The sequence below is a fragment of the Dermacentor albipictus genome, chromosome 4 (genome assembly GCF_038994185.2).
Source record: "Dermacentor albipictus isolate Rhodes 1998 colony chromosome 4, USDA_Dalb.pri_finalv2, whole genome shotgun sequence".
Lineage (NCBI taxonomy): Eukaryota > Metazoa > Arthropoda > Arachnida > Ixodida > Ixodidae > Dermacentor > Dermacentor albipictus.
In genome coordinates, this window is record NC_091824.1 from 112565316 (window position 1) to 112578681 (window position 13366).

Below are 13366 nucleotides of genomic sequence, written 5' to 3' on the forward strand. Positions count from 1 at the left end.
GACCGAAAACAGCAGGTCTTACAACTGTATCTTTCATTGTGCTTTTTAAACAATTTCTTTCCTTGAACAGCTCGGCTAACGTTAGCTCGGACACACGTTATATTCACCGACAGGGCCAAATTAAAAAGAAAGACGAAAACGCTGAACCTTAACCGTAACACAAAATGCAAATCACATTTCAGGCGTCCAGAACTAAGGAGGCCGAAAAATCTGCTGTTAAGGGGTGCAGCTGGACCGAATTGAGTGTCGCCTTGCTAGTTGGCATAACCATGGGGTGCCTGATAGGCTATGCGGGCGTCTCACTGGCTATCTCGGCTGCTCGGAAGCCGGTGAGTAATTATGCGTTCCGAGTGTGTGATCTTTTCTATAAGATTGGGTGACGGAACGAAAAAGAAAACTCTCCTTCGGAGCATTTGTCATAGTGTTTCATAATCCCGTGTAGGGTGTTATCCACGTACACGAAACTACCAGCGGCTAAAAGTTCTTTCCCGACCTGGTGACAATTTATAGTTGTACCTCCTTCTAATTGCGCTGGCGTGAAATAATCACCTAGCGTTTGTAATGTAATAGTCACCTAGCAACTTACGTCTTACCTTATCGTAATATAGCATTATACCCATCGGATTTATCTCGAAATAATGTTACCCACGCCTGTTATGATCCCGTTACCATCTCTTACCTGCTTTCTTTTTTCACCAATCTTCAAACACTTCTTTCTTTTCGACCTCTGACCAATTGCACTCCCATCAGATTAAACCTGAACGCTTCTCGAAGGCGGAATCTTTCTACTGTTCTGGCTGAGCGAATATCTCGGCTGTCCATTGTAATGGCCTCAGTCCTCTCCATTTGTTTGTTTTATTAAGGGCAGACGCATGCTACTCCATGTTGCCGATATTTACCTCTCTATGTCTTCAGGCATCCAACTTGGGCCTCACAAATCCAACACTACCATTTCTGTTACCGTAGGAATTTTCCGATTTCTTGCTTGCCATCTTTGTAAACCTCCGTGGACTCCAGCTCCGCCCCTTGGACATAGTACACACTCCGCTTCGGCGATGTTGCTGGGCCATTCGTGCTGTAAAGATTTGTTCATAGGAATACGTCTCGAGCCCATTGTCCTCAAGTCGTTCAGTGTATCACATTACCAAACCACAACTCGGGTATCGCCAACGACCGTTACATAGGGGAAGTCCCCATATCAGGCGAAAGGTGGCGCTCCTCTACATTTTTTGCCAGTGTCGCTGTATATGCTCCCGCAGGGAGCGCAGTTGCGCACAGTTCCGCCATTGTGTTCCAGTTCTGCAGTGAAGCAACCCCTCGCGCGCGCAGGAGCAAATGCCGCGCGGTGTTCCATTTGCTTTTTTGTCTGCTGGTGGCGAGCTACACGCGGCAATTGTTCGCAAGCGCTGAGCAAGATGACACATTTTAGTGCAGGCTACACTCGAACATATGGCGTAGCCGGAGAGGTGCCAACCACTCGAAATGTTTAGTTTGTATGTACATATATATATATATATATATATATATATATATATATATATATATATATATATATACGTACATGTACAGATACACGCACAAGCGTACATATAAGGAGTAGGACCCCGCTCGATCCCTCGAAATAATATCCTGAATACGCGCGTGGCTCGACCAGCACAAAAGTTCGCTTGCAAACGCGCTCTACCTTGCAACAAAAAGCGGTGCAATGTTTTTCAGCATACTGTTTTCTTGCGGAGGCCAGAAGGCAAGAAATTTTTCAATGGGGGTTTAACGACAACTTCACACACGTGTGGTGAACAGTTATGTGAGCACGGTTTGGCTCCGAAATCAGACGAATAATAATCGTCGCCAAGAGAACTATCGTGCCTGCAGTTATGTCAGTGACCGTTAACCGTGACTGCCATTAATCACTACCCGCCGTTCGCAGCTGCAGCACGTTTTCGATATATGCGGTGCAGACACGCATATTTAAACGCAGTTCAAATGTTCACATGCGCACATTTTATGCAAAGCTTATTTTTGCGATTTATACCGCGTACTTAACAGCTGCTTCAAAGCAGCAAATCTGCAAGTGGAAAAATATTCAAGATGCACGAGCTTCTAAATGAAATTTGTTTCGTACAAGGGAATGGATCACCAATGGCCGGTGGCAGCAGGGGATTAGTGCTGGTTCTTGGAGCTTTGGGGAGCAGAATTCGAAGCCATTGGAAAGGCAACAAGTTATAAGAGTAACAAGAGGCAATTTTTATTGCACTAATCACGTAAGATGGTAAACTTGCTAAGTAATTATTCACACATTGCAGACTGTAATATAACAACACATCTTTCTCTATCTCTTCATACTATTCAGGTTAATTTACTTAACACAGCGCTTATTAAACGTACAAAAATAATTCCACATTCCTCACGTCGACGAAGGCTGATCGAACAAGCAACATATTGCGGGCGGTAAATGCTGAATCGATCACAGCTGTCTCATCAGCGGGAGCGCACGATGTTTTTGCTTACCACAATATAATGAACACCAGTACATCGATCGACCGTACATGAAAAATTTGAACGTCCACAAGAAATAATAATAACCAGAGTAGAGAAAAGCCAGGTTGAAGCGGGCAAGTTACATCTGCTAGTATTCACTCTGTTTAGAACACACTATTCCATAGCCGCATAATCAAAACAATCGTACAAGCAACACAACAAATTGGGCGAGTTGGTAAGGTAACATTCTTGGCGTATATGTGCAGCGCGACACAAACGTTTGTCTCGTCCATTCCTTGTCCCGCGTCTGTGTCGCGCTGCACATATACACCAAAAATTGCACAAGTGAACAACCTCTCATGTCAGGGGTACGCATTTCAGCAGGTACAGGAGTGTTACTCGAGATGAATGCTGCTTTGTGTAAAGAAGCCGAACTCACCTCTGTAAACAAGCCGAATGCGACTCGCGTATCCTGGTCCCTTTCGGAGCCGGCCGGTCTCGTCCGTCCGCATGGCACCGCGTAAAAAGCTTTGCCACCTTCCGTCCGGTTCGTGCAGTTTGGTGCGGCGCACCCCGTCATACTGGAATAAAAGTGTCAAAATGATGTGTTTCGTACCACTTTACCTGAGGCCACCGCAACAAAAACTACCGGACAATTCTTTAATAATGTTTCTTCTTCTTCTTACCAAAGTCATTAACTTAATATCGTCGACTACCAAACCTGCAACCCGGAGGCGATCGGTGCAACACACGCTCGACGGTCCGCTGTTTGCAATTTCGATGGCACTGACGGAAACGAGCCGGCGGCGCGCCCGTGGAGTTGGCTTTGCAGCGACGCAGTTGAACATTTGACGTCACTTTGCACCACGTGATAGCGTTGGGCGAATCGCGGTGCGAGCGACGCCGGAAGAGTTAGGCGCAACTCTGCCCCCTGCGGGACCATATACAGGAAGACTATTTTTTGCGGCCGTCCCATTCAAAGCTTTCTGTGCCATGATTTTGCTAAGGGAAGTCAGTAGCTTGCAGCAGAGTATGACATAAGTGATATTGGGTGCATCTTAGGACGCCTACGCAAGTTGCGTTGTTCGTAGCAATGGATTTCAACGGCGAAAGGATTGAGTAAACCATTGCGCCGCGTTTTTTTTTTTTTTTGCGACTCAACCACATCTGCATGCGTGAAAGAGACACTGAGCCGCTTTCAAAAGGGTAATCTAACATTCTTCTAATATGTAATAAAAGGCAACCTAATTGTCACATTTAGTGACCCTTACCCACTGGTTTGCTGTCTCGGTAATTTCTCCTTTGAACAGACGCCTTCGTCAGCTCCGCATACTTCATCAGCAGCCCCAGTGACGCATCCAAACCAGGCGCACGCATGGTTCATTGACCAGCGCAACGAAAGGGTCTGCTACACAGCGGCGTGTGCGGAGACAGCCAAGGAGCTGTTCGACTCCATCAACCCAGTGGTGTCGCCATGCGACCACTTCCAGGAGTACGTATGTGGACGCCGCCAATTGGATTTTGACAGCGCCCTGGAGCAACAACGCTTCGACATGGCAATGTTTGGCGGCTGAGCGTACTTCTTCACAAACCAGATGCACGTGTTCAGAACGTCGCATTTAACCTGGGCACGTTCAGCGAATTGCTTGAGGATGCCCGACGCTGTTAAATTTCTGCTTTTTTTTCCCTTTTGATTCCAATTCGTGGCTTAGCAGTGTTTAAAATGGCGGGCTCGCCACAGAATCTCCTGCGTTGAGTGCAACCCTTAAGCAGATAATAGGACTGTCGAGAAACTTCAGAGGTCGTCTGATGCGCATAGAGCTCACGAAGAGGGGCCTTCTGCCTATAACGACGACTAGCGATTACTCTGCGCATGCACTCTAAATAGTTCATGCTGAGTGAACACGACACTGGAGTAATAATGGCATGCCTAAACGTTAACAGTTCATAAACAGTGTGGGTCCTTCAGTAGGCAGTATATAGGGTGTTTCAGCGAACACTTGCAAAATTTGTTAAAGGTTGTCTGCGGCAGATAGCTCAATTCTAGTTGATGAGCCGATCTACTCGAAGCGCGGACACTACTTGCACAAAAATTTAAATGCAGAACCGACTAATTAAAATGAATTCACCAATTAACTTTTTAGGCAATTATCTCATGACCCATATTGCAATTTACAAATTGTAGTAGTGTACTTCGCAAGGATGATCCACTTGAAGCGAATTCTCAGGACGACACCAGTTTCGAGACATAAATTCGCGAACTTTGCGGAGAAATGCGTTGGCGTCCCAGTTAATTGTGTGCTTCAGTTCATGAAACGACGCTTTGTTAACAAATTAACTGGAACGCCAATGAATTTCTCCGCAAAGCTCGGGAATTTATATCTCGAAACTGGTGTCATCTTGAAAATTCGTTCCAAGTGGATCCGCCTTGCGAGCAGCTCGGCTAGAATTGGTAAATTGCAATCTGGGCGAAACGTAATTTGTTAGAAACTTAATTAGTGATTTTTATTAATTAATCGTCTATGTATCTCAATTTCTTGTACAAGTATTGTCCGCCGCTTCGAGTAGACCAGCTCACGAACTAGAATTGTGATATCTGCCACAGTCAACTTTTAAATATTTTTGAGAGTGTTCGCTGAAATAACCTGTGTATACAACACTTGCACATCATATTACGCATCACACTCAATCCTTTTCAAAGTTAAACCAGAAGCGATTACGTGAAACAACTTTCCCCGACTTAAGGTTAGATGCACGGTGAACAGGAGTGGTTGAACAATTGCTTGCGCTCAGCTTTTGAACTTATTTAGACTGATTCAGCCCAGACATTTGCGTCGTCACAGATGACGAAGAACATGCATGAGCTGCAGTTTTAAAACCGCAAAATGACAAATGCCACACGGAGTATCAGGAGGCCTATATGTGAAATACTAAGCTGTGTGCTTACGCAAAGGGAAGCTGTTTTTGTCATAACAAACACGACGGGATGGTTATTTCGCCCAATTACATGAGCACGTTGCTTTCAGTATGTAACAATGATACTTAAAAACACAACAACTAGAAATCAGTAGTTGTATTTCTTTTTTACACTCGCAACAATTCAATATACATAAGAACCGTGTTGAAAAGCGATTAAAGGGGCCCCGAACCACCTCTCTGGCTTGGTGAAATACCATAGTCCGCGGGTAGCAGACGCTGCTGTGAATATCTCAGCCAAGTTTTGCTGTTCTTGCGGTGTTTTGCTGCGGTGTGTGGAGCTCGCAAGCGGATTGAGAAGTCACCTTGCTCTTAAACGCTGTTTTTTCAACGGAAGCCCCTGTCCTCACTATCTCTAGACGTTCTTTTACGTCATTACATTAGCCCGCTGCTATTGGCCGATAATTGACACCAAGCTGCAGTCGGCTGCATGGCGTAGATACCGCGGCCGCCGCGAGGTGCCGCCACGAGTCCACTAGCTATGCGCACTGCGGCTCGCTGAGAACAGCTGCGTTTGGTTTGTGTTTAGCGCATGGTAGGCGCCAAAGGCGGAAGCCGGGCCGTCTACGTTAACATCCAAATTGGCAGTTCCACAGTGCACCACGGTGATATTTAGAAGGCGGAGCGTTGTGGGCACGCCCCACTTCGCCGCCTTGCAGTGCAAGGCGGCGAAGAAGAAACAGGAGCACAGCTGAGGCGGTGTTTGACTGCCAATAACTCCGCTTCTGCTGAACGCGCTGAAGTACCCCCCCCCCCCTTTTTTTTTTGCGGCTGAGCATTTCCGAAATAACGTCTTTTCAGTTCAAATGTCTTTCTCCGCTTCGATAAAAAGTGGTTCAGGGCCCCTATAAGTCCTAGACTTGTTTTAGGATTCCAAGATGAAATATAACGCGGCGACTATAGATGCATTGTGTGGATGCAGCCCCAAAGCATGTGACCAATAGCCGAGGGCTAATGGCGAGAAGGCGTCGAATCAGAAATAACTATTTTGCTTTTGTTCGGTCAAATCATGCATGATCACTGTGCACACATCATACCAGATGGGGAGCTATCGAGATTTTCGTGACGTCCCGTGACAGCCAGGCGAAGTGGGGGTGGTCCAAAAAAGTTTTTAACCAATCGCGTAGTGCTGATTGCAGAAATGGAATAGAAAATTTTGGAATAGTTTTACGTTATAGCGCCCGTGATCTACGACACCAGGTGGCGTAGAGCTGGGGGATCGTCAATGGTGACAAAGTGACACGAAAATAGCCGGATGCTTACGTTCATGGATACGTTCATAATCTGCACGTTACGCGGTAATAGTGGCACTCATGTGAAGCTGTCAGGATCACACGTATCTCACATGGCATCTCTGCCGTAAAATGCGCGAGTAACATACCTCTTCTCGCTATCCATTAAACCAGAATACAAAGGTCCGTTTTTTCTGGCTCTGCTTCTTTTTCTTCATAAGGACCATTCTATCAGTATTTGCCGCGAATTTGATTTGTCTATGCATCGGCCCTTCACTGCTATGCAGAGTGCTTTTTTTTTTTTTTTACTATCTGCACCAAATTTTTTTAAAGATTGCCTTTGGCAGATAGCACAACTCTAACCCTTGATCTAAATTACTCCTACGTAAAATCAAAATTGCCAATTGAATAATTAAGGCAATTACGCTAATAAACAGTTAAATTATTTCTTTACGTCGCACATTTCAATCTACAAATTATAGCCGCTGAGTTCGCACGGTGTATCCACTTGGAACGAATTACCTGGACAGTAGCAGTTCCGAGATAATAATTTTCAAACATGTCCGACGAAATGCATTGGCGTTCGAGTTACTTTTTAAGGAAAGCGCTGTTTTATGCATTGAAGCACAAAAGTAACTCGAACACCAATGCATTTGTATGGATACCTTGAAAATAATATCTCAGAACTGGTGCTGTCCAGACAATTCGTTCCAAGTGGATACTCAGTGGCAATAATTCGTAAATTGAAATATGTGGCGTAAATTAATTTATTAAAATGTAATTAGCGTAACTAAAGTTATTATTCAATTGAACATTTTGATGCCTCGTAGAAGTAATGGCCGCCACATCGAGTAATTTATACCAAGGGTTAGAATTGTGCTACCTGCCATAGGCTATCATTAAAAATTTGGTGCAGCTAAAACACACACACAAACACACACACACACACACACACCCTGTATGTTCGCATTCTGCACAAATATAAGCTAGTCTCTCATTACGTGTACTGAACAATAAGTATAGTCTATAAGGCCCGGATTCTGAAACACTCCTTTCCTAACTAAGGATGCCTCACACGCTGTGAGGCGACCTGGCGTCAATTCTGGAACGTACCTTACTAAGGGGCACTAAGTCAGGGCCTCCTTGGTGCTTCCCCGCGCTTAGGGAGCCGGCATGCTACCTTCATGCGTCCTAACCGTGCTCCTCTACCTGAACGTACGCTTCTCCGCATGACTTTGCACGCAATACGCTCGGCTAGGGTAGGTGCCGTGCGCAGCCAAGGCCGCGGTAGCCAGCCGCCGTGTACTGACGCCTAGCTTGGTTATGCGGACCGCGTTTTGTGCCATATCTTTTTTTTCACTGTGATCTTGTGGAAAGCAAGCGGCGAGAATGACGGCCTTGCAATGTTTATCCGAAGACGATAGCTTCGAAAGCTATGCACGGTTTCTTCGACGAGCAAATGAACTTCTTTACGGGACTGTGTACAAGCCTCCACCTTTGACTCCAGCCCGGCGCCTGACTGACAGGCAGAATCCACTGGAATACTACGACGAAGTGGACTTTCTAGCCCGGTATCGTTTTTCCAAGCGAGCTGTTACAGCCATACTGGCAGAGCTGCAACTGCATCGTAACACTGACAACAGAAGAGCGCCGCTACCTGCTCTCGTCCTCATCGCACTTTCGCCTTCGCGTTCAGCGACACAGCATCTGTTTTCTTGCTTTCAATCACATTGTTGTACCTTTGTAGAAGTTCCGTGAACAAGTCTTTTTCTTCCTCCATAAAATATGCTTTGCCTGGCATGGCAAATACACATACACACACACACGAAAGAAAACGCACGCAAAGTAAGAAAAAAAAGCGACGCCTGACCAAACGAACTCAGATGCTGCCATAGTTGCTAGACTGAAATTGCTTTCTTGCCACGCGCATCATTTTCGAACCATTTTTACGTTATTAACCAAAGAAATGTAATTTGTGCCCCAGTATAAAAGTAGAAATGCAATTTTAACAGTCCCGGCACTTTGTCTCTGCAACTCATTACAAATATTTCGCATTTTTTGTGGGTAATCTCGAAACCAGAAGCCTCTAACGTTACACTTCCTTTGGCGAGGCGCTCCTTCCGCAGGGAAGGCGAAAGGAAGCTTTTAGAATTCGCGGTGGCCTTCCGAGGGCGCCTAACGTTTAGGTAGCATGGAGGGCTCCTTGCGGAAGGTAAGGAAACGGTCTAAGGTTAGGAGGATTTCAGAATCCGGCCCTAAGTATAAGTAAATGTACAAATTCCCCAGCGACGCGATAGCTCGATTATCCGCATAATGCTAATGTTACCGAGCTAGCACGGCGGTGAGAATTCCTGGAAGAATTGAGCATTCAGTTGATTCGTGCCAGCAGACAACGTTTCTTTTTTTTTAATTATAGCTATGGTATGAAAAGTATATACTTCTGACATGGAACATCTCTCTAAGGTTGTTCCATAAACTACCAAACGAACTTATTCTCGAGCCCTCCGATTAGTGATAGCACTGCTATTAACCGAGTGAGCAGAAGCGATAGCAAAATCTTGAATGAATTACCAGGAACGACGCTTACCTTTCTACCTCTTGGTTCCTTCCCGTCGCAATGCCTATTGAAGCGCTTGTACTTCAAGAATCTGGAATTGTACACGCCGTCACCACCGCTTCCGATGGACGCTCACCACAAGGCCGCCTATCTGCACACCTACTGCGTCGCATCCCAATTAAATCCAGAGCTGTCAGGCGGAGATGTGCTTCAAGATTTCGTGAGGAACGAGGGGCTAAACCTGACAAGTCCTCCCGCTGGCATGGCCATGGGACCAGCGGACGTGCTAGCCTTGCACGTGCATCTGTCTTTCGACTACATGCTGGGGGGACTCATACGCATCGTTCCCAGTAAGTACACGTAAGCCCCTAGCCCCTACGTAAGGTCATTTGATGTGACAGAGCAGGCAGTGCAGGCAGGCAGGCTGGCAGGGCAGGGCAGGCAGCCCTATTGCAAAAACCAGCGTCTCCCAGCGTCTTCCAGTGTGAAACCAACGCGCATTTTGGCGCTAGGTCGCACTGGGTACGCTGGCACTCGCTGGGACTCACTGGGACACCAGTGAGAACGCTGGATAAGAGCTGGGTCACACTGGAATAGACGCTGGTTCAACTGCCATGATGCTGGGGCGCACTGGTTTGTGCTGTACAGGCGCTGGTTCTCGCTACAGTTCGCTGGTTCGCACTGGAAACTGCGCTGGTTGTGTTTGTGCTGCACTGGTTGCAGTACACAAGGACGAGCGCTGCTGAATATTAAACACTTTATACAATTTTATCACTTGATACTAATCTCTTGTCCTAAATAACGCTATATCTTGGGGTTATAAAACACTATTTCGTCTCACAGCTTGGAAAATTTGAAACTGAACATCACTGTCGTTTTTTTTATTTTCCCTTTTGACTGGGCGGATAGCTAAATTCTTGAACGAAACCACTTAAAAGCAGAGGACGCCGCGTTTTTTAGGAGTTCGCACGTAACGTATGACTGGGAGTTGTCGCCGTTGTCGCAGTGTTGTGGAGTGGACATGAAATTCGGAAGTCGTTCAGACGCGCGCGAACGGACCCCGAGTTCGAAGCCTATCGCTGACGGATATTATCGCACCGATAACAAAGCTTAAGTTATTCGTGCACTTCCACTTTCCCTATTGTACTAAAAACAGTTCTAAGGCTCAAATACGCACATTTTAGCTTTCGCCAGCTACCCGCGCCGAGATCGGTCCCCACTGAAGCTTAGGCCTAGCGTATCCGCCGAGTCCGTCCTCACGCTATCGGCGCGTCTAGGCTCAGGAATCAAGAAATATAACAAGGATAAATCAGTCTATATTTAAGCTTTCACATCGGTGCTCTTAAATAAACAATGCTTTCATGTATACAGTGCCAGCACAAGAAGCGACGACCGCTGATGTGACGCGCATAAACACAGGTATTTGTGCTATCACCGAAGGCTCCCAGCATTAGCCTGCGCTTCTCTGACGAAGATATATGACTAGACAGGCGTGCTGACTGAAAGGCATCATTCAACTAAGGAAACGTTGCATATCCTTTGCGTGAAGAACAAGAAACGGCTATCGAAATCGGCAGTAACAGCCCATACACCGTCCCGGGTCGTCGGTTTATTTAGGACTTTCTTTCGAAGTTAAAATAGCAATCGCAAGGGAAAATCGATGCTGTGGCACTTCCAAGCGTACTGCTGAATACGGACAGCAACTTTTTCTTTCTGGTACAGGCGTGAGTTTTAGTTGCTAGGCGATAGCGCATCAACCATGCCGGTACAAGACGTAGCTTTGCGAAACAAACTGCTTCTCGGCTTTGACATGGCAAATTATCCTTATATTCCTGTCTGCTGGCGTGGCGTAGCGGAAAGGTGCCGGGCTTGGGAATGTTTTCAAAATGAAAACATTCGCCATTCATTTCTCGAATGATTATAGATAACTGTGGGAAGCAACATCCAGTCATTGTGCAGTAGTCGCAGCAACAGCGGCAAGGCGTACGGCGGCTATTGACCTCGCACATGTACAGCGGCCGTCCGAGGCGTGATTTAGAATGGTGGAGCGCGTTGAGATAACTAGTCTTCCGGGGTATTGTCGGCATCCACCGCTTCAAGGAATGGCGCCACCCTGCACATATCGAGAGAAGATTTGTATGCGTTGAGGCACTCCATCCCTGAAGGAACAGACAATTTTTCTGCAGAGTTCTCATAACCCTTTCCAGCTTGAAAATTGCACGTGCAAGCCTAGTGCATGAAACCTGTTTTATGAATTGAACGTGGGCGCTTGCAAATAATTATTGACGAATAATCGGGATAGTTGGTCGAACGAGCATTATTTGTTCTTTTGCGTCAATAAATAACTGATTTTCTGAGCATAGGTCCGCAATAGAAAAATGCGTTCCAGCGTAACACGAACGCTACCAATGCGTTAAGTCGCACGCGCTTAATTTATACGTTTGAGGTAGCAAACTCAGCGCAGTGTATGTGAAACGTTGATCATTACAGGACTAAGTCGTGCGACGAAACTAGGAAATTTACAGGCATAGGATAGCGCAAGGTGACGCAAGGCAGGAGTAATTTGAGATAGACGGGATAATCCTCCGTCCTGGAGTGGACATAAACTTGGTCGGTTGTGGTGGTTACGATGCGGCGTACGAGGGACCAACCTCGAGGCTATGCGTATTCAGAAAGACATGCAAGCATCTAGCGCTATCCCACAGTTCGCAGATGTCTTTGAAAGCGGCAGTCGCGAACGTGCAGCAGTTACGGCCTGCACGTGGGCGCAGGCACTCCCGGCTGCCTATCGGTTGGACTGGATGACTCATTGGCCGAGCGGGATGTCATCTACAAAGAGCTGAAGTCTACGGGCTCAAACGCCTACTTCAGGACGTTGGCTGCACTCGGCAACGCTAAGGTCACACGGTACCTCATCAAGGACTGTCTAGATCTTCACAACAGCGTCGTAACAGCCCTGATGACTGGCACAGGGACTGCAGTAGCTTCTGGCACCATCCCGAAGGTACAGTATAGAAATGATTGAGCGCTGTTTATAAAACGCAGAAATGAAAATTTCCTTAACTCTCTGTGCACAGTGCATAATTTGTTTTAAAAGGACACTGATGAGGAGGCTAAAGCAGCTCAGGCTGAGCTACTCAAAATTCAAATTTATCTGGCATTCGCCTTCGCGAAGCCATTGCTTATCGGCAGAAGAACGAAGGACTCGGTATTTATATTTCCTGTCATAATTGAAGCACCATTGGCGTCACCTAGACGTCACTAACTTCGTGGTATTGCTAAGAGCACTGTTGGGTAGTGTTCATCAACTTTTGCGGACAACTTAACTACATTTGTTTCTCATGAAGATCACTCTCTGTAACCTTGATTTGTAAACCCACCCCTTATGTAAAACCCCCTAACCGGGGTCTTTAAGGTAATAAAGTGATGTGATGTGATGTCTGAACAGGAAAAGCCAACGATTGTTTCCTGGTTCAGTACTTTATGTTTTGCTTTTTCCAGTATATTGTAATCTCTTGTTCTAACGAACTAACGATGCCAAAGTCCGGGCCGTCCTGAAGAAGGGGGAATAAAAAAATTGAAAATACTTAGCCAACAGTGTTTTGCTCTTACGACATTTCTGGAGAACCAGACAAATCATTTTTTACGGTGATGCTGGCCAATTAGCAAATGCGCTATAGCATCGTCTACAAGTATAGATTAAGGAGAAACTAAAGTGTAAAACGTTCCGATGAGTTCTAGTAAATTGTTTTTGTATAATACGAAAAAACAAAACACTCCTAGCGTGGGAAGAGGCCTGGTAAGATAGAAAAGTTGTGAAAACGAAAGATGGGTGCCGCCGTGACGCCATAAGTTACGACATAATAATTTTGACACATTAGTTGTACACAGAGACGGATCTAGCGGTATCAGGTAAATTGAACGAATAATTCGCTGCCACGTATATCAGTCTGCATGGCTAGCTTTAAATGTATACATGCATGGGACTACACCTCTATTATTATCGGCTTCAAGTTTACATTATAAACATCTGCCGTAAGGTTGGTCACTAGGAAGGCAATTATTGCAATTAAATTATTAAATTGATTACCTTTGTTGTTTTTCGCAAACGACCTTCGCCGGG

The 13366-nt window shown here is 45.9% G+C and overlaps 1 long non-coding RNA gene across 1 annotated transcript in view; it reads right to left on the bottom strand.

Moving 5' to 3' along the window:
• Nucleotides 1–961: 961 nt before the first annotated feature.
• LOC139059268 (uncharacterized) overlaps nt 962–13366 on the bottom strand; it is a 380230-nt gene continuing 367825 nt past the window's right edge. Inside the window, exons 3-4 of the long non-coding RNA XR_011514035.1 lie at nt 2918–3059; nt 962–1075 (exon numbers count right to left, since the gene is read on the bottom strand). This is a non-coding gene — a long non-coding RNA (uncharacterized lncRNA). The remainder of the gene's footprint in view (nt 1076–2917; nt 3060–13366) is intronic.